A 17,392-nucleotide genomic window follows, 5' to 3' on the forward strand; every position below is an offset into this window, starting at 1 on the left:
CACGTCCCAATGAACTGACAGAGATGGTCATCGAGTAAAGGTGAATTCGTCATGAAGCCCAACAACCAGGGTTTTGTCCCTGCAGCTCACTTGACGGTGGGAGTTGTCCTCTGCCCTCTACATGTCTGCTGTAATGTATGTACCTGTCCTTCCCACAACAAAACCCGATAAATCAAGTAACATAGTGGTAAATGGTACATAAACACTCCCCCTATGGTCCTTCAATTGAGTTATGTTGTGGAACCAGGGAACTAGCATCACTATCCACATTCAAGCTCCCATGAGTATGGCTACAGAGCTGAGTATGAGGAGGTCCTGGGAACAGTGCTACAGTAGAACATGGCCTCTTCCTTCGGCCACCTGGCAAATACGTTGCTAACAAAAAAAAAAAAAAAAAAAAAAAAGAAAAAGAAAAAAAAAAGAAAACAAAACAAAAAAAAAGAAAACGATATTGGGAAAGAAAAGTGAAAACTTCATCAGCGTTGAAAGATGAATTACAGGTATCTGTGAAGATCAGCCTATGTGACTGCCTGTCTCAGATCCTGTTTCTAAATGTGAGAGCGCCAGCAGAAATGAAATCCCAGCATGCTCTGACGAGACAGGAGTCTCAATTCCCCTTTCTACACATGTAGACACAAAATCTACCTCATAGTTAGAAAATGTGAATGAGAAAATATATTCTTATTTATCCAGTAGAATGGGTCGTTGTGAATTCTTAGAGAACGTTAGATACTTTCAGGCTCCAGATTCCCACTCTAAATGGGCCTTGTACACCTTCAGTTTCTACTCTGGAGATCTGTATTAAATTCAAGATCCACTCAGTACTGTTTACCTGTATTTGTGATAGGGAAGAACTGAATTAGTTTACCTCTATTTTTTTCTTTTGGTACACATCCATATTTTTTTAAATAGCACATCTTTTCTGGTTATATGACTGGTTGCGTGAAGCATGCAGTACAATATGGTCTGTTCTCTTTAGAAAGATATTACTATGTGCTGGACCTTCTGCACTGAAGGGTTGTGAGAATGAGGGCAACCCATCAGCAGTGGGTTGAGCCCAGAATGAGTGAAGGGTAGATGACACAGATATGTCAAGTTATCCTAAAGACCTCCTTTTCTAAGGGCTGGCGGCAGTAGTACCGTTCTGAATGAGACCTGTTTAGCTTAGGTAATACAAAACAAATCCTAATCCTGTTGGTCATTGTTGTGAGTCAAGTTGCCTGAATATGGATGCTATTAGATATTTAATCCAGTTGATTGACTTGTATCTGGTCCTATGTTTGACTTCCCTAATGCCAGTCTTTAGGGAGAGGACAGACTAGCAGATGGGGCCTCAGGTGTTTTGGTCCTTGTGGTGATTATTTCTCATTGGAAATTAGTTAGTTCTCTCTTTATGCAAGTATTCTGTACTGTGTGAGCTTGTGAATGATGAGTGTGTTTCTGAGTGATCCTAATTTTTTTCTTAATATAATTGTTTCTTTTATTAATATCTTCAAGCATATCATAATGAGCTTTCTTCTTATGGAATGTGAACATGAGGCACCTTGTGTCTTTCTGTCTGTGATGCATAAGACGGAAATGTATAACTCTCAAGATTTTTCTTGTTTATTTGGTACTTTATGAAAGCATTTTTTTTCTATTAATGGTTGTTATCCTAATAAGAATTTCCAATGTTTGTCTGAATGAAATAAAAATTTTATGGGTGTGTACCAATGTTATGAAAACAAACTAGCTTTAATGGTTTCCAGTCCTCATAAGTAAAAGTCATATTGATGTATAGACTCACGTTGTCACCCTTATTAACTTTAAGGAATGCAAAATAAATTTTACTAATAGTTTTTGGAAATATAATTGTCATAAGAAGTTATTAGTCATTTCTTAATCCAATAAAGTGTATTGGAGCTAGATTTCATAAGTATCCTATATATCAAAACTACTTGTCTGCATGAAAATGAGTCCTTATAGGTCTGAGTTTTCTATTTTAAATAAAGAAGAAAATGAACTGACTTTGTATTAAAATATTATATTAATATATCTTTTTTGCATGTTAATTTTAAAATAAAATCTTGCTTATTTACAGTTATATTTCTCATAACTTTATTTTAATATTTTTAATTTTTGTAGATCTATTTGTTTTCTTTTTGCCTGTATGTATGTGTGTGTACTACATGCATATTTGGTTCCCACAGTGGGAAAGCATTGGATCCCCTGGAACTGGAGCTACAAATTATAGATGGATGTGAGCTACAAGTGTTCTTCATAGCTGAACCATCTTTCCAGCCCTTAATCTTTTATGCATTATTGGCTTTGTACCAAAAATTGAATTTACCTTTCATATAGTATTTTCTTTGAATACATGAATCATAAGCAGTTCTCTGAAATTGGAGGAAATCTTTCCATTATCAGTGTGTGTGTGTGTGTGTGTGTGTGTGTGTGTGTGTGTGTGTGTGTGTGTTCGTGTTCATCATGACTGCAGGAAAAGTTAGATACTAGGTGTTTTCAATTTTAAGTAGTTTAAGATATTAAAATATTTTTGTCTTTTGATACCTTAATCTTTACATCCAAGTTTTAGTTTTTTGAAAAGAGTTTTCACTGGCCATTTATTTATAGTGACAGGAAAGAAAGTTGTATTTTGCTACACAGAGGGGAGATTCCTGTTAGTCTTTCTTATTCCACAGAAGGAATGACATTAATGTGACTAGAGAGTCCACCACCAACATATCTGTGTCTTTGGTCTCTTATTGTCCTTGAACAATTCTGAAGCACGTTTCTTTCTCTAGAACCATGAAGCATCTTCTAGGCTCTACTTTGAATGGTCTGCATATTAGTAAAGACCACTAAAAATAGAACTATCAGCTTAAAGAAGCTAAAAACAGCTGGAGAATAATTAATACAGCTGAGCTTTTCTGTAGTTATTAGTGTTCTGGAAATGGCTCACTAAGTTGCATTATCTATTTGAAAACTCTGCAATATCTATTTTTAAAATCTGGTCAGTAATCACATCTCTAGTGCATCAAATGTTTAACAAACCCTCTTCAGGAGTCACATGATGTTGTGATTTTGTATCTAAAGCCCATGTGTTGTCAAATGGTCATGGAAAGTTCTGGAACGCAGAAAAAATGTTTTCCTGGGTAACTTTTGCAATAGTGAATGTAGGTGACTGAGATGAATAACTGGACACTTGCTCTCTTGCAGTCCTAGGTTTGGGCTGTTAGCCGTTCTTTGGAGGCCGACACTTCTTCCTTATAGCTGATTGATTTTGAGTTTTTCAAACTGATTAATGTTTTCATTTGAATGGTAATGCTGACTTTGCAGAAGATGTGATCTTTTAATTAGCAGATGCTGAGATTAGCATTAGGGCTGAGCAGTAATTAGCGTTTGTTCTTGTAGCACAGGAGCACAAGCTGAGTGCTGCGGCAGACACAGCCACCGTGCTCCATGACAGGGGCTCTTTAGAATGTCTCTGTGAGACAAGTTAGAAATGACTGACACACTAATCACTTTGGGACTTAACGTTTTAACAAATAATGGACCCACCCAAGAGAAAAGAAATTTCACTTTCCTTGTGTTATCGATAAGTAGGTAGAGATTCATTGGCCGTTTATCTAAATATTTTGTAAAAGAATTAAACATTATTTTATGTGAAAGTGTGATGGTTTTACATCTTTGTGTATAAGAAATAGACTATGCATGTGAATATGTCTTGGAAAAATTTAAAACCATTACATATTTAGTAATATCCATTCTATTTTGAGGATCAAACTAAAAGAGATGGCTCCAGTTATAGGTAGTAAAGAAAAAATTAAGAGTTGGAGGTTGGTTTCAAACAAATCTGGATGCTAATACTTGCAATGTCATATTTTAGGAGGAATTGCTTAACGGCTCAGTTTCAGTAACCTCATCTGTAAAATGAAACTGGAAGAGAATTATTGTTAAGAGTGAAAACGATATTTAACCAAAAGCATTCAATTCACGTTAATAATGAGTAGTGGTCACTGGAAAAAGTACTACATTCAATCATCAGTACTCATTGTCATAAATGTGCTATATTTAAAAGTTATAGAAAGTGATGTGGTATGTTCATTTCTCAAACAAAATGATTGTTGAACACCCACCAGTTACAGAACATCTGAATGGGCCACATTTTGTACTATCTTGGATGTGTCATAAACACACCATCTTCCTTTGCAGAAAGTTCTTGGTTCTGCTTCTTGGTGGAAAGTCCTTCAAGGAATCCTGTGGAGAGGCTGCGTGTCCACTCTAAACTGCCCCTGGGAAGTGTTTGTATTGGCGAAATTATTAAGGCCACTCCACGTAGTTAAAAGGAAGATTTATTTAGTGGATAACTTATAAATGAAGGCATAGGTAGGTCTTGGGGTCTGGGGAAGGTATAGCGCAGTCCAGCAGTGTTCTCTGGAGCTCTGCTTGGTCAACCTCCACCGTCTAGGGTCCAGTAACAGAGAGAGCGCTGGCCCATCTCCATCTCTGGTCTCCAGGGTCCTCCCTTAGCCCCGCCTTGTAGGCGTGACAGTTTCCAAAGCCTCAATGGGGGTTGGAACTTCCAGATCAAAGCTGGAATGGCTATCCACTACATGTTTGCTGTTGTTTTTGTTTTATTTTCAGTAGTTTATGCAACAGTTGGTAGGGGAACACAGTCAAGTAGGAATGATGAAATATTCATACAGACCCAAGTCATTTTGTTCGTGTACACAATGCAGGGTATATTTTTAGGACTCTGATAGCAGACAGAGGGGTGCTGAATAGATGCTAAACATGTGGTTTGCTGCTTAATGTGTATCAAACTACAACCTATGGAGTTTTAGCCATTATTATTTAAAGAGTAAATTATTGCTGATCCCTAGAACCTAGAGAGTCTTGGTCCTACATATAACTCCCTTCACCCCCATTCCATTGATGGCTACTAAAATAGCCCTAAAGTAAATGCATTTGCATTTGTTACTATGGATGCTGTTCTCCCAGGAGACAACAAACAGAACACTTCAAACTCTTGAGTGAACAGGATGATTGACTGTCTAAATCTCCATCTCCCTTGCTTGCTGCCTGCCCACTTACACATGAACAGAGCAGGACTAACAAAATAAGTCAAAGTGAATTTCCAGGGAAGAAAAAAGGAAAAACAGTAAAGCCACAAGAAATACATTTTTTTTCCTTAAAAAAAAAAAAGTGTTAATACTGTTGGAATGTAAGGAATTTTTAGCTTCAAAAGGAAATAGGATTTTTTTTTTCAGGGTATCACTTTATTCTAAAACAGAAAAATAAACTACACTGAAGTAGAAGTGTTGTTACTTTAGAATTAGAAAATAGTTTCTGAGGCAGAATCGGCTGTTTCATTTACACTCATCAATCAGAATATCTGTTTGCTTGAGTGGTCTCCTAGGAGACCACTTCAGTTTTCAGACCTGGCTAGTTAGGGTTGTTTTAGTCCATTTGTGCTACTATAGCCAAACTATGTGAGACCGGCTCATTTATAAGTAATAGAAATTCCCTTTCGCAGTTCTGGAAGGTGGGAAGGTCCAGAGATGATGTCTTTGGTGAGGGCTCCTCCTTGATTCCACGATGATGACTGACAGCTTGTGTCCTGCTAGGGCAGGGGACAAACACATCTGGCGAGAAAGTAGAAAAGCAAAAATAGTCTGGCTGCATCCTCAGAATCCTTTTATTACGCTTCTTAGTGAGTTCTCGAGGGCTTGGTTTTCTTATATTGAACAACACCTAAGACTCTCCTCAGTATTATCTCACTGGGTCTTAGGCTCTGATATAGGAACTTAGGGAGTCGTGTATGTAAACAAAGCCATAAAAGGCATGTTTTCCCAATTGATCTTGCAAGATTTTTGATCACACTTGTGTATTTGCTTATCCTTTATTTGGTGATGATGCTAGGAACAGAAACCAAAGCCTCATTTTAGCCAGTGAACACTGAGTTACCCCTGCAACCCTCCATAGGTCTGATAGAGAATGCCACCTACTTGTCAGGGTAAAGCTTCCTGGAATATATGTAAAACAGAAGGACAGATGTTTAATGTTACTTTTTTCTTACTCTTATTAATATTTAAATAAGATCTAATATATATATATATATATATATATATATATATATATATATATATATTCGTCCAGGCCTCCCTTCCTCTTTCATTTTTTTTTTTTGATGACTGTGTGTCCATTCATTCTCTTTTTTCTGCTTGTGTATGTGTGGCATATTCACAAGCGTGCACATGTCTGCATGTGCATCTGTATGGGCCAGAGGTCACTATAAGCTACCTCCTCTTACCATTCTTCAATACATTATTTGGAATCAGGAGCACAGCAATTTGGTTAGACTAGCTGAAGAGAAAATCCCTTGGATCGGCCCTGTCTCTACTGCCCAGCCCTAAGGTTCACTAAAGAGGATTGCCTCTGGGAGAAGGGGGGCCATGACCATTGTGTCCCAGTGATTGGCCCCACATCTGTGAGGACTCAAGTAGCACTAATTTGACTTGATGTGCTGTTTTACAGGAATAAAAAAGAGGGCAAGTAGGTGAAAGGGGCTGGGGAGATGGGAGTGGATCTGGGAAAAGTTAGAGGTAGAGTGGGGTGAATATGATCACAATACATTGTGCAAAATTCTCAAAGAAATAATAAAAATGAACAATTGGTTAGTTTTGAGGAACATGTAGGCCTGTTGTTTTCAATGAGAATATGTGGTCCATTAGAGTTTCCAGAAGATCTTCAGTGATGAGCAAGGGTATTTATAAAACCTTTATTAGGAAATTAGATGCCAGATAGATTCTTGAATTAGACATCAATATATGGAACTACTTTCATCAGTGCCCTGCTTATATAGATTAATTTATAATTGACTTAGAATTGCTTTTTAAATTTTTATGTCCGATGTTGGAAAGAACGTGCTTTTAAACCGTGCTTTGCATATTTAGGTCTTATTGAATTTATAAGTTATTTAAAAACTGAGAATCTGAGCTTCCAATTCGAAGTGGTGAATTCTCACACACATTCCCTTTAAATCTGAATCTTCTGTTGTCTTAGTAAAGTCACTATCCCTTATTTAGAACGTTTTGTGTAGACTTCTAAGGAGTGCAAAACTATAACTGGATAGTCCATGCATTCTTACTGTTTGGTTGTTATATTACTTTGCTTTGCTTACTGGTGTATTGTTTGGTAAAAATATACTACACATTGCATAGTACATCTTAGAAATTACTACACTGTTCTGGTATTTGGCACAGTTTGTTTTGTGCAGTATTACTAGTCATGCAGTTACTTTCGTTCTATTATTCCTTGAACACAATTCTAAATGGCCCAAGTGCTGTCTCTGCCTTCTGTCTCTGTCGTTCTGCTTACTGTCACCTTATTCTTTAATGGCAAATGCTACTGGAGGCCTCCTTTGTTCCTTCACTTGTGATTCATTATAATCAGAATCTACACAAACTCTTGTCTTTACCCAGGGCACCATCTCTCACTCCAGCCTGTTTCCTGGGCAGCCATTATTCATCATTTTATTTGCTTGATTATCTGTTTAATATTTGACTCCCCGTGCCCATTGTAAGCTCAGTAAGGAGATGATTGTATCTATTATGGGGCACTGTTGTGTATCTATTGCCCGCAGAGGACTAAGCATGTAGTTGGTGTTCAGTAAGTATGTGTTAAATGAGGTGAACGAATATCTTTCAGACCGATTAAGTTGTGCTCCAGTGTTTTTTAAACACCCGAGTGTTAATTGCCTGAAGGAAGCCTGTAAGCTGTGTTAGTTTCCCAATTTTTAGAATTATTCCATTTTTCTTTTTATTGATTTATATTGGAAACAAAGGACACACATGATATCTTAAACAGTGACTATTGATCTTTAGGTAAGCTTGGCCTTAAGATTAATGTCTGAAACACTCCCCAAAACAAGGTCTGGTTGTGTCACCAAGGAGTTTTCCTGTGAGGCAGTCGCATGAATTTTCGTGAACATTAGACTAGCAGTACAGACAATAACACAGAAATTCCCAGTACACAAGTTCTCATTGCCTGAAGGCTGTTGGTGGTGAACAGTTTTCTCTGAATGGCTGAGGAATGTGCTGTTATTTTGTTGGGTTAAACAGAATGTAGTGGGAGTTTCATTTTCACAGACTGCCATGCTCTTAATACCTCATCAATACATTTGTGAATGTTAATTTTAGTTTAATATTAATTAATTAATATTAAAGTATATTAATATTAAATATTAAAGTATATATTAAAGTATATATCAATATACTTAAATTAATATTAAAGTATATATCAATTTTCTGATGGAATTTGATAAAAAAAATTATGAGTGAGTTATTGAAGAATTCATGCAAGGCCGTGTCCACAGGCATTTTAGTTATGCATAGCCCATGGTTTAAGGAGTCTGGTTTTAAGTTTGGCTGGAAAAAGGACAAGTGGTATGAAAAGTTTGCACATAGCATTAGGAGTAAAGAGGGTAAACCGTTTCAACAAGGTAATCCATTGAATAGTCACCAAAAGAGGTGATATGTGGGTGTCTATAGAAAAGCAAAGTTTCAGTAAATGAATCAATAAGACACCTCTGTCCCTGTTGTATGTTGATATAATTGACCTTCAAACCAAATGGGGAGTAAGTAAAAGCATCCAATGCTGATGAAACTAATTGATGTGTTACTAGTGAACCTCAGTCACAAACCCAGTCTAGACCTGAAGTCAACTAGCTTTCTATAGGCATATCCTTCAAGAGTTAATTTTATACAGGACAAAAAGCAAGAACACATCCAGATTATGTGTCGATTGACAATTTATCTCATTCTTCTGCTGAACTGAAGAATATTGACATCGGTGACAGACTGTCAAGGTCTGTCCACAGAGTAATTTTTCCTCTCCTAGGCAGTGATAACTAATGAACAAAGAGATCATCTACTGTTTTCTTGTTCTTGGGAGAACTCTGTGCATGAGAGAATAATGTAGTTCTAGCAGTAACTATGAAGACAAGTAGCTTACATTTGAAATGAAAGATAAGTGTAAGAGTTAGAAATTTTAATTTCTAAAACTGACAGGTCATTAAAGCCTTATTTTGAGGGCAAACTATTTAATATCTAATTTTGGTCCTCTTCATAAACATTTCTGACTGTAGAACCTTTGACAAGTAATATTAAAAGGCTATTGTATCTAATTTTTTTGAGTGAAACCCAAGGTTGATTTTAACATTGTCATTATAAAGTCAGTTAAAGGATATTGTTTCCCTATGCAATCTAATAAAACTAACCACATTATTTGGACTGATTTTACTCAGCTTAACTTTACTACTGAAATAGCCTAGTCAATTACTGTCCTTGGATTTATTAACTTTTTTCTCAACAGTAAGCTAAATTTGTATTGCATTTTAAACATACCATTAATTGACAGAATGCAAAGACCAGGATCATTTATTACCATTAGATCTACTTAACTTTCCCAGCCTGTCATATTTTATAGAATGAAAGTTTGTGGGTTATGGAGTTCAGTTTGAGACCTTTATCTGTGAAAGTTTAATAGCCGACTCCAGTAAACAGTGATTTATTATAGTAGTAAATATGATTAAAGGGGAGGAATTGTTTTCTATTGATCAAACAGTAGAGCAGTGGGGACTAAGCTTGTATATCAGGTCATCTACTCTCTGCCGATATTTTACTTCTAAAAACGTTTTGTTTTTATAAATACCCATTTGATAGGACCTAAGTAAATGTTATTTGGACAAAATCATGGGCAACATGCAGATTTCTTCTTCTTCTTCTCCTTCTTCTCCTTCTTCTCCTTCTTCTCCTTCTTCTCCTTCTTCTCCTTCTTCTCCTTCTTCTCCTTCTTCTCCTTCTTCTCCTTCTTCTCCTTCTTCTCCTTCTTCTCCTTCTTCTCCTTCTTCTCCTTCTTCTCCTTCTTCTCCTTCTTCTTCTTCTTCTTCTTCTTCTTCTTCTTCTTCTTCTTCCTCTTCTTCCTCTTCTTCCTCCTCCTCCTCCTCCTTCTCCTCCTCCTCTTCTTCTTCTTCTTCTTCTTCTTCTTCTTCTTCTTCTTCTTTAAACAAGGTCTATATTAGTATAAAAGAACAGATATATGCATGGGTAAATATATGGATTTTATGCTCTCCTATGTGAGTTTGAATTTCTGGTAATGAGAAAATTAAACTAGCATCGAATCAGATTGTTGTGCAGTGAAAGAACAAGTGTATAAAACACAACCAGTTCTGGCTTTATCCAAGGGGCTATGCCTTGAGTTGGGTAACTGGAGACATACGGATGGAATCAGCCTCCCATTCAAGCCGAGTTTCTTTTTGGGTGGAACTTCTGCACTATGGCAGATAGAGGACAGGATCTGAACAGTAGCTGACAGTGATGGGCACAGTGATAATCTTTACCATTGCATGCATGTGTACCGTGGTCACAGGGCTGTTCTGATTTCTGTGTCTCTCTCTGTTTCCAGCTCTTGCTTCCTCCACTCACGTTGCCTAGTGTCTTTTAAGCTCAGTGTTTTGGGTTCGTGTGTGTGTGTGTGTGTGTGTGTGTGTGTGTGTGTACTAATTTGTTTAGAGATGAATGAAGAGTTTACTAAATAGGGCATTCTCCACATAATCTTTTCCTTTTCCTTACTCTTCCGCAGATGCCGATTTGAAGAACTGCCCTGAAAACTGGTGAGTGGGTTTGTGCCATGCCCAATGAAGACGTGGCATCTTGGGCATTGTGTTTCTCTCCCTTCTCCTTCTCGGTGCCTCTTCTATCAGCAGCACATTCAGTTTTGCTCTTTCCTTTGGCTTCCTCTGACGGTCTGTCAAGGACAGTGGAAGAAAAATCAGATAGACGTGTGGATCAGTGCTATTACACATGTAAGGGTTTTAGCCTCCGCTGAACCTTGAGTGCTACTCAGCAAATCCTTCCTGTCTCCTTGTCTGCTGCCTTTCTCATCTATCATGTTCTTTGTGTTTGCATGTGCTGTTCTTTTCCTGAAATGCACTTTTAAAAGTTTTTTTTTAAATAGATGAAGCCTAGTCATCCTTCAACTCAGGACTGGCTGTTACCTCAGTTTACTAAGCTTTGTTGTCTGCCTCTTGCTCCTCCATGTCTTGCCCTGGCATTATCTCCAGCACAGTGAGTTTCTTTCTTTGTGCTGGTTTTGTGTACCATAACCAGTGTTGTTAGGTTGGGCATTACATGAAAAATCCCAAGGCCATGTCCATGCTTCTCAAATTGTCTCTTTGTTCATTGTGTGGCACATGGTTAACGTTATGCTGGATTTGATAAGTCAATCCAGTGCCTGTAAAAATGTCATTCACAAAACGCTTCCTGCTAGAGGAACTAGTGCCACTATCTTAAAATTTGCCACAAGGCCTTCCTGTTCATAATGATCGTACTTTATTTTGAACACATCCTCAAACTGTGATAGCATTAAGTGGCAGACAGATGGGGAGTGAGGACGGAGTTCAAATGATAATTTGCTTCCTTGCTTTCTGATAGGGTAGTAAACATCTTCTGGAACATATCTTTAATTTGGAAAAGAGATTTCAGGTTTCCAGGATTCCGTCATATCCTGCAAGTAGTTCAGCCACAGTTTGTTAGCATCTGTATATTGTCACTCATGAACTTTCTCTGTGTTTCTCTCCCACTTTTATCACATCTTTTATTGTTACTGTCTTTTGCCTCCTGGCTATGGACATCTCATATGTAAAATCTACAATGCTGGTAATACTTATTTTCATCACCTACTTGCCAGCTGTTGGGACAACAGCTGACTTTTCTTCAGTAGTAAAAGGGTGGAGCCCTTGGGTTGGTTTACAGCTGCCAAGAGCTTCTGATTCTGCTCCCTCATTGCCTTGGAAACCCAAGTCCCTTATTATGTAAAATAGCCCAGCTGCTCTCTGGTTTTTTTAACAGGTGATGGGGAAGAGCTCTTGATAGAATAGTGAATAATCGTACCAGTTATAGGGGAGGCTTGGTGGTAGCTGACAGCTTATATCAGATATCAGGAGTGGGTTTAACCATTGCTATGTTTCCATATATTAAGGATCATTAATTGGTGTTTTGTTTCCATATATTAAGGATCATTAATTGGTGTTTTTATTTAAAATAAAACCCACAAAGTTGAAGAGCTGCTTGTTGGTGTGTGGGCAGGTTTGCTCGGTTTCATCATACGTTTCTACTTACATATGTATTTCTTTTGGAACTTGATATCATTGACTTGAAGACAGCTCAGTCTAATGCAGATTTGATTTTACTTTACCCAGTGCAAAAGAGACTTACTGTTCCCTAACTAGGAATTACATAGCTATCATTTAATCCACTTTATAACCCATTTGACTATATAGCATTACTTTTTCCTAATTGAGATTTCAGTGTGTGTTTATATGACTGCTCATGGTTCAAAGTAGAAATTAGTTCTTTTCACTATTAATCGAGTTACTGATAGTACAGCACCAGCATTCATCATATGCTTTGGGGGAAGATATTCTTCATTGTATATAATGCAGCACAAATTTAAAATGTTTACTACATTAATATATTGTCTTTCAAACTAATAATGTATGTCATAATATAATCTTGTGAGATTTTCTGTATAGAAGGAAGACACTTGAATTTATTTCTGTATATATGTTTTCAGAAAATTTCTCATGAAAATATATGCTTCCAGTGCATAATAAATAACAACTTTTTAAAACTAAATTGATCTAGCCATTAATTTGGTACCTATTTTCGAGTTCTCAGAATGTGTCAGATATGAGCTACATCATGAGGACACAGTAGTGACCCCACACATGAAGAGATGTTCTGTGGCAGCTTAATGATACTTTCATAAATAGATGTCTTGAGTGCTTTCCTAAGTGAACACTGAGATGTATTTGTGTGATGATATGTGTAGCATAGCTTCTATAAATATGTTCCATTCTTTTCTGAAAGTTCTAGAGGCATTCAGCATTTTAACAAAGGAATTGTAACTTTTGGGTCAATAAATGATCTGTATCATTTGAGAGGGGAGTTAAAAATTACTCAAAAGGTGATTCTCCTCTATTGTCGCAATCTGAAGTTGTTTTTTTCAGAATTATATTGAAACAGCCACTCTTTTCAGGGTATTTTGAACCTGTTGTACAGTCTTCCAAGTAAACCATAGAAGGACATTTGTGTATCATCATTTTATGTGTCTTAGCATTTTATATTTCTCAATGTATAACAAAATCTAAATGCACTCCCTTAACACCTATATAATTTGGGTTTCCTTGTAATTTTTCTTAGGTAATAAGTACAATGATATCAAAAGTCTGAATGAACACTAATATCCCTCAAGACAGGGACAATAATAGAAGGACAATATATTATAATATCTATTGAAGTTAGGTATTACTTCTCTGTGTAGCTGAGGAAATCTGAAGTTCATGCATGGTGAGTGGTCTTCTAATATCTTACCCTAGCAGAATTTCTAAGGAGGCCTACTGTCTTTAGAGCAGCATTGGAATTTCTTTCCATTCTGTTATTGTTTCTCTCTGGATTTAAACACAGTCACTGAGCTAGTTATGAGAACTGGACTGTCCAAATCGTTATTTAAACTTTATATATTGGAGGAGGTAGCCGTGAGATGGCTTTAGCAGGTAAAGATGCTTGCAGCCAAGCCTAATGGCCTGAGTTCAATTCCTCAGAACCACAAACTGGACGAGAACCAACTCCTGCAAGTCATCCTCTGACTGCTTCGTGACTCTCTGGCACATGTGTGCACACATGTATACCCACACAAATACCTAGTAAATAGATAAATTTTTTTTTAATTAAAATAAAACATAGGAAACACCAGGTTTGTCCTTGCCATTGTTTCCTTCATCAGAGACTTAATAAGAAAGGAGCCAATGTCAGACATGTTTCAATTAATAGTATTTTAAAGGAGTGTAAAACTGTTCTATACAAAACAGCCTGGACTGTATTTTGGAGAAGTGTAAGCTATAGAAAGACTTCCACAGGAAGACTGTGGCTCCTGGATCCGAAGCCCTTTGAATGGTTTGGTGTGCGAGTTCTCCTGTGTGTGCAGCACAGCGTGGCTCACTGAGCTGAATCCTTCTCATTTGCCCGTCTCTGTGTGTTAGCAGTTAGAGAAAGTGCTGTTGCGGAGTAAGTTTTTTTTTTTTTTTTGTCACTCTTATAGATTTTCAGATTACCTTCTAAAGCAGACTCATGGCGAGTTGTTGAAATGCTTCATTTCAGAGAGTTGCATGTGACCAGGCATGCCTTAAATTGAAAAGTTAAATTAAATTACTGCTTATGTAACATTTCTTTCCAGCACTGAATCTAATGTCTATTACTTCCTGAGCACTCATCAGTGATTATATTTCCACCGTCTTAGTCCATTTATCGTTTCTTGAAGGTAGTTTATGAAACAAATTTCACTACTGTTTTGTAATCAGTTTGACTTAACAGAAAATGTTGAGTTAATATTAAAACATCAATTGTCTTTTGGTGGGATTTGATAAGAATCAAGACTTGATACGGCATGATTTGTTTGTAGGTCCACCAGGCAAAGTATTTATAATGGTTCTCAGCTACAATACTGAGTCCAAATCTTAAGTACTCTCGTTATTTGGACAACTTAAATTAGCTATTTTGTGTTTGTCTAAAAATAATCTTTCTTCTTTGAGATGCCAACCAGTTTTTCATCTGAAAGTACACCTAATCAATTTCAAAGAGAAGAAAAAGAAAGCCTGAGCCCGTTTTGAACATTATTCCTCCTCGAAATGTTCTGAGGACTGGAATTTATTTCACAGTGGCAGCTAACCAGGCTTCTGAGCTGAAAGGAAGGGGATGAATAGTGTCTAAATCTACTTTAGAAGAGAGCTTGTTTATCGAGCTCCACCTCATTTTCTTTTATCTGTCACTGTGTAAATAATAGGTAGAATTTCTTGGTTCATTGTATTGTACGTGCACAGCATACAGCTTAGCATCAGCGAACTGTAGCGATTTCCATTCTTCCTCAGCTTTTCTATTTTTTCTGCGCTCTCTTGCCCATCTCACCTTGCCTGCAGTATGATCCAATTAGCATTATGTTCTTTGAGCCATGAGTTTCCTCATGTCTATCTCCACATTTACACATTCATTCTGGAAATAACATATGGGTTTCTTTCGGGATGAAATAAGGTGAAGTTTGCTATTAAGTATAAATACAACTTTTTGGAGCTTTGAGTATTTTGGTCAGAGTTTTTTACACTGTTAAATACATTCATGGGGTTTAATTGTATGTCATTGGCATTTACCAAAAGATGCAAACACATTAAGGAATTAAATAGCATGGAAATGTATTTCTGTCTTTTGGAAAAGAAGTTCTGTCGTGAGCAGTTTGTGGCTCTGTGCTGTAGTCATGATCTTAAGAGACTGGTCTCTCCTCTTTCTTCAACATCTTTTCCTTGACTTTGGTTTTCAGCATCATATGGTAGCTTCTGGTATGGTAGCTGTCTCCTGTGCATTCCAGATTGCAGGAAGAAAGCAACACAGAGAGGAAAAGGGAGTGTGTTTTCCCGCTGAATCAGCACCTCCCAGGAAATTCTGTGCAACACTTAAGATGATTAGCTTGGACTTCCTAATACAGCCCCACCTACTAAATGCGAGAGTGGAAGGTGTTCCTTTAGAGAGGGTGTTGTCCATTAAATAACAAAAAGTGGTGTTGGTTATAGTCAGTTAATTAGCAATTGTGCTCCTTGCTCAAGTACTCGATGAGCTCTTTGGGGGAAAAGTTAGGTCCAATTTCCAATCATGGTCCTTGCTCCTGAGCTTGAAGAATACTAATCTGATTCCTGTTTCTTTATCTTTCAAATGGACAAAAAACAACATCAACTTCCTGGTTAGTGTATGAGGATTTAGGAAGATAGCAGTGGTTGCTTTACAATACTTTGTTTATTATTAGGACAAGAAACCTGCAGAAGTTTCAAGTCTGCATCTTAACACTTATTTTGTGAACTTATACTTTAGTCTCTGACAGGGGCTTTGTTTTACAAATGGTACCTCTGTGCCTTTTCTCTAGTCTGTAATGCCTTATATTGCATTGTGGTCTTTTTTTTTTTTCTTCAAGTCATATGAACAACTGAGAACAGGGTATTCATTGTTCTTTGACCTGGAGAAAGTTTTGACAAAGGTATGACTAAGGTCACTGAAACAGTCCTTGTAAATAATGGAGCAGCATGCTGTCTAGGAAAGAGTCACAGGACCTTGGACAAGTGGTAGGACCGTGGTGTCTTTGTTGAAGGAGCAGTTCCTTTAGCTAATCTGAGGTCCTTCTTCCTTCTAACAGAGTATGATTATAGCCCTCTTCACCCCAGCACTTTCGTGTGCTCATCACTGTTTTTTGCTGTTTGCCATCTTTATATGTGGACTGATAAGAGGTGGTGACATGGTGACTTTGGTGGTGCCGTTACAATTTAATACCATCTGTTTCTGCTGCCTGAGCTTTTCATTTGTCTTTCTTTTAAGAATGGCAGGTTATTCAGGTGTAACCACCTCTAGTAGATGATCCAGACAGAGAGTTTAGTGATACATTAACACAGTTGGGCATGCACATTTGTTTCTTCCACATGGGCAGTATGTCACTAATATTAGAGTTCCCCAATGTAACTCAGAGAAGATCCTGATTCTGATATTCATTACCTCTGTCCCTGAGGCAAAGGCAGGCACATACTCTTGCAAGGGCTCAGTGTTCTTATCTACAAGATAGGAACATTAACAATGCTTTTTGTGTAGGGTATGTAGATATCAGACACGTGAAGTGTTAATAGTATATCTGGCAGATAGAAGTGTACCATTCTGCTGCTGCTGCTGTTATTATTGTAGAAATGGGCCTAGAAAAGTAAAACAATCATGTTTTTAACCATTGCCTCGTAACAAAGAATCCCAAATTTCATGGGTGGCATAGCACACGTTATTACATTCTTATAGTATGTGTGTAGAATTACAACTATAAAGGACTTGCCATTCTGCAATGATAGGGATGGGGGCTGGGGGCCAATGTGCTTGTGTGCTTTAGAGTTCTGGGTTTTGACATCTTCTGGAGAGGTTCCTTTATCCACATGCTTGTCTCTGGGATGTGTTGATGTAAGGACCATGCCCAGGTTGAGCTGATTAGAGTACAGACATGAGGTCTCTCCATGTGGTTTGGAGTTCTCCCAGCTTAACAGCTGTGTTTGGAAGGAGAAACACTTAGAGAGCTGTCATTCCAAGTGACCACAGGAAAACTGAATGGTATTTGATGGTATTCTCTTCAGAAGACCCATAGCATCATTTCTGCCATATTTTCTTTATTGGAGCATTCAGGGTCCTGCTGATGGAATCAGAGGAGAACACAAAAGTTCTAAGGAGTTCATAAGGAGACTCCATTGTGAGCCACTTGGGGATATATAAAGGTCCTACTTTCT

General features: G+C 37.5%; 1 protein-coding gene across 20 annotated transcripts in view; it reads left to right on the forward strand.

Annotated features, from left to right (window-relative positions):
* Adgrl3 (adhesion G protein-coupled receptor L3) overlaps window positions 1-17,392 on the forward strand; it is a 747,948-nt gene that overhangs the window by 37,659 nt on the left and 692,897 nt on the right. For 18 of the 20 annotated variants that reach the window (XM_076546498.1, XM_076546504.1, XM_076546503.1 and 15 more), the window contains exon 2: window positions 10,624-10,654. The exons of the other annotated variants lie outside the window; for them this stretch is intronic. The gene's annotated coding sequence lies outside the window, so the exon portion shown is untranslated. The remainder of the gene's footprint in view (window positions 1-10,623; window positions 10,655-17,392) is intronic. 20 annotated transcript variants of the gene reach the window in all.

Source organism: Peromyscus maniculatus, chromosome 10 (genome assembly GCF_049852395.1).
Source record: "Peromyscus maniculatus bairdii isolate BWxNUB_F1_BW_parent chromosome 10, HU_Pman_BW_mat_3.1, whole genome shotgun sequence".
Classification (NCBI taxonomy): domain Eukaryota; kingdom Metazoa; phylum Chordata; class Mammalia; order Rodentia; family Cricetidae; genus Peromyscus; species Peromyscus maniculatus.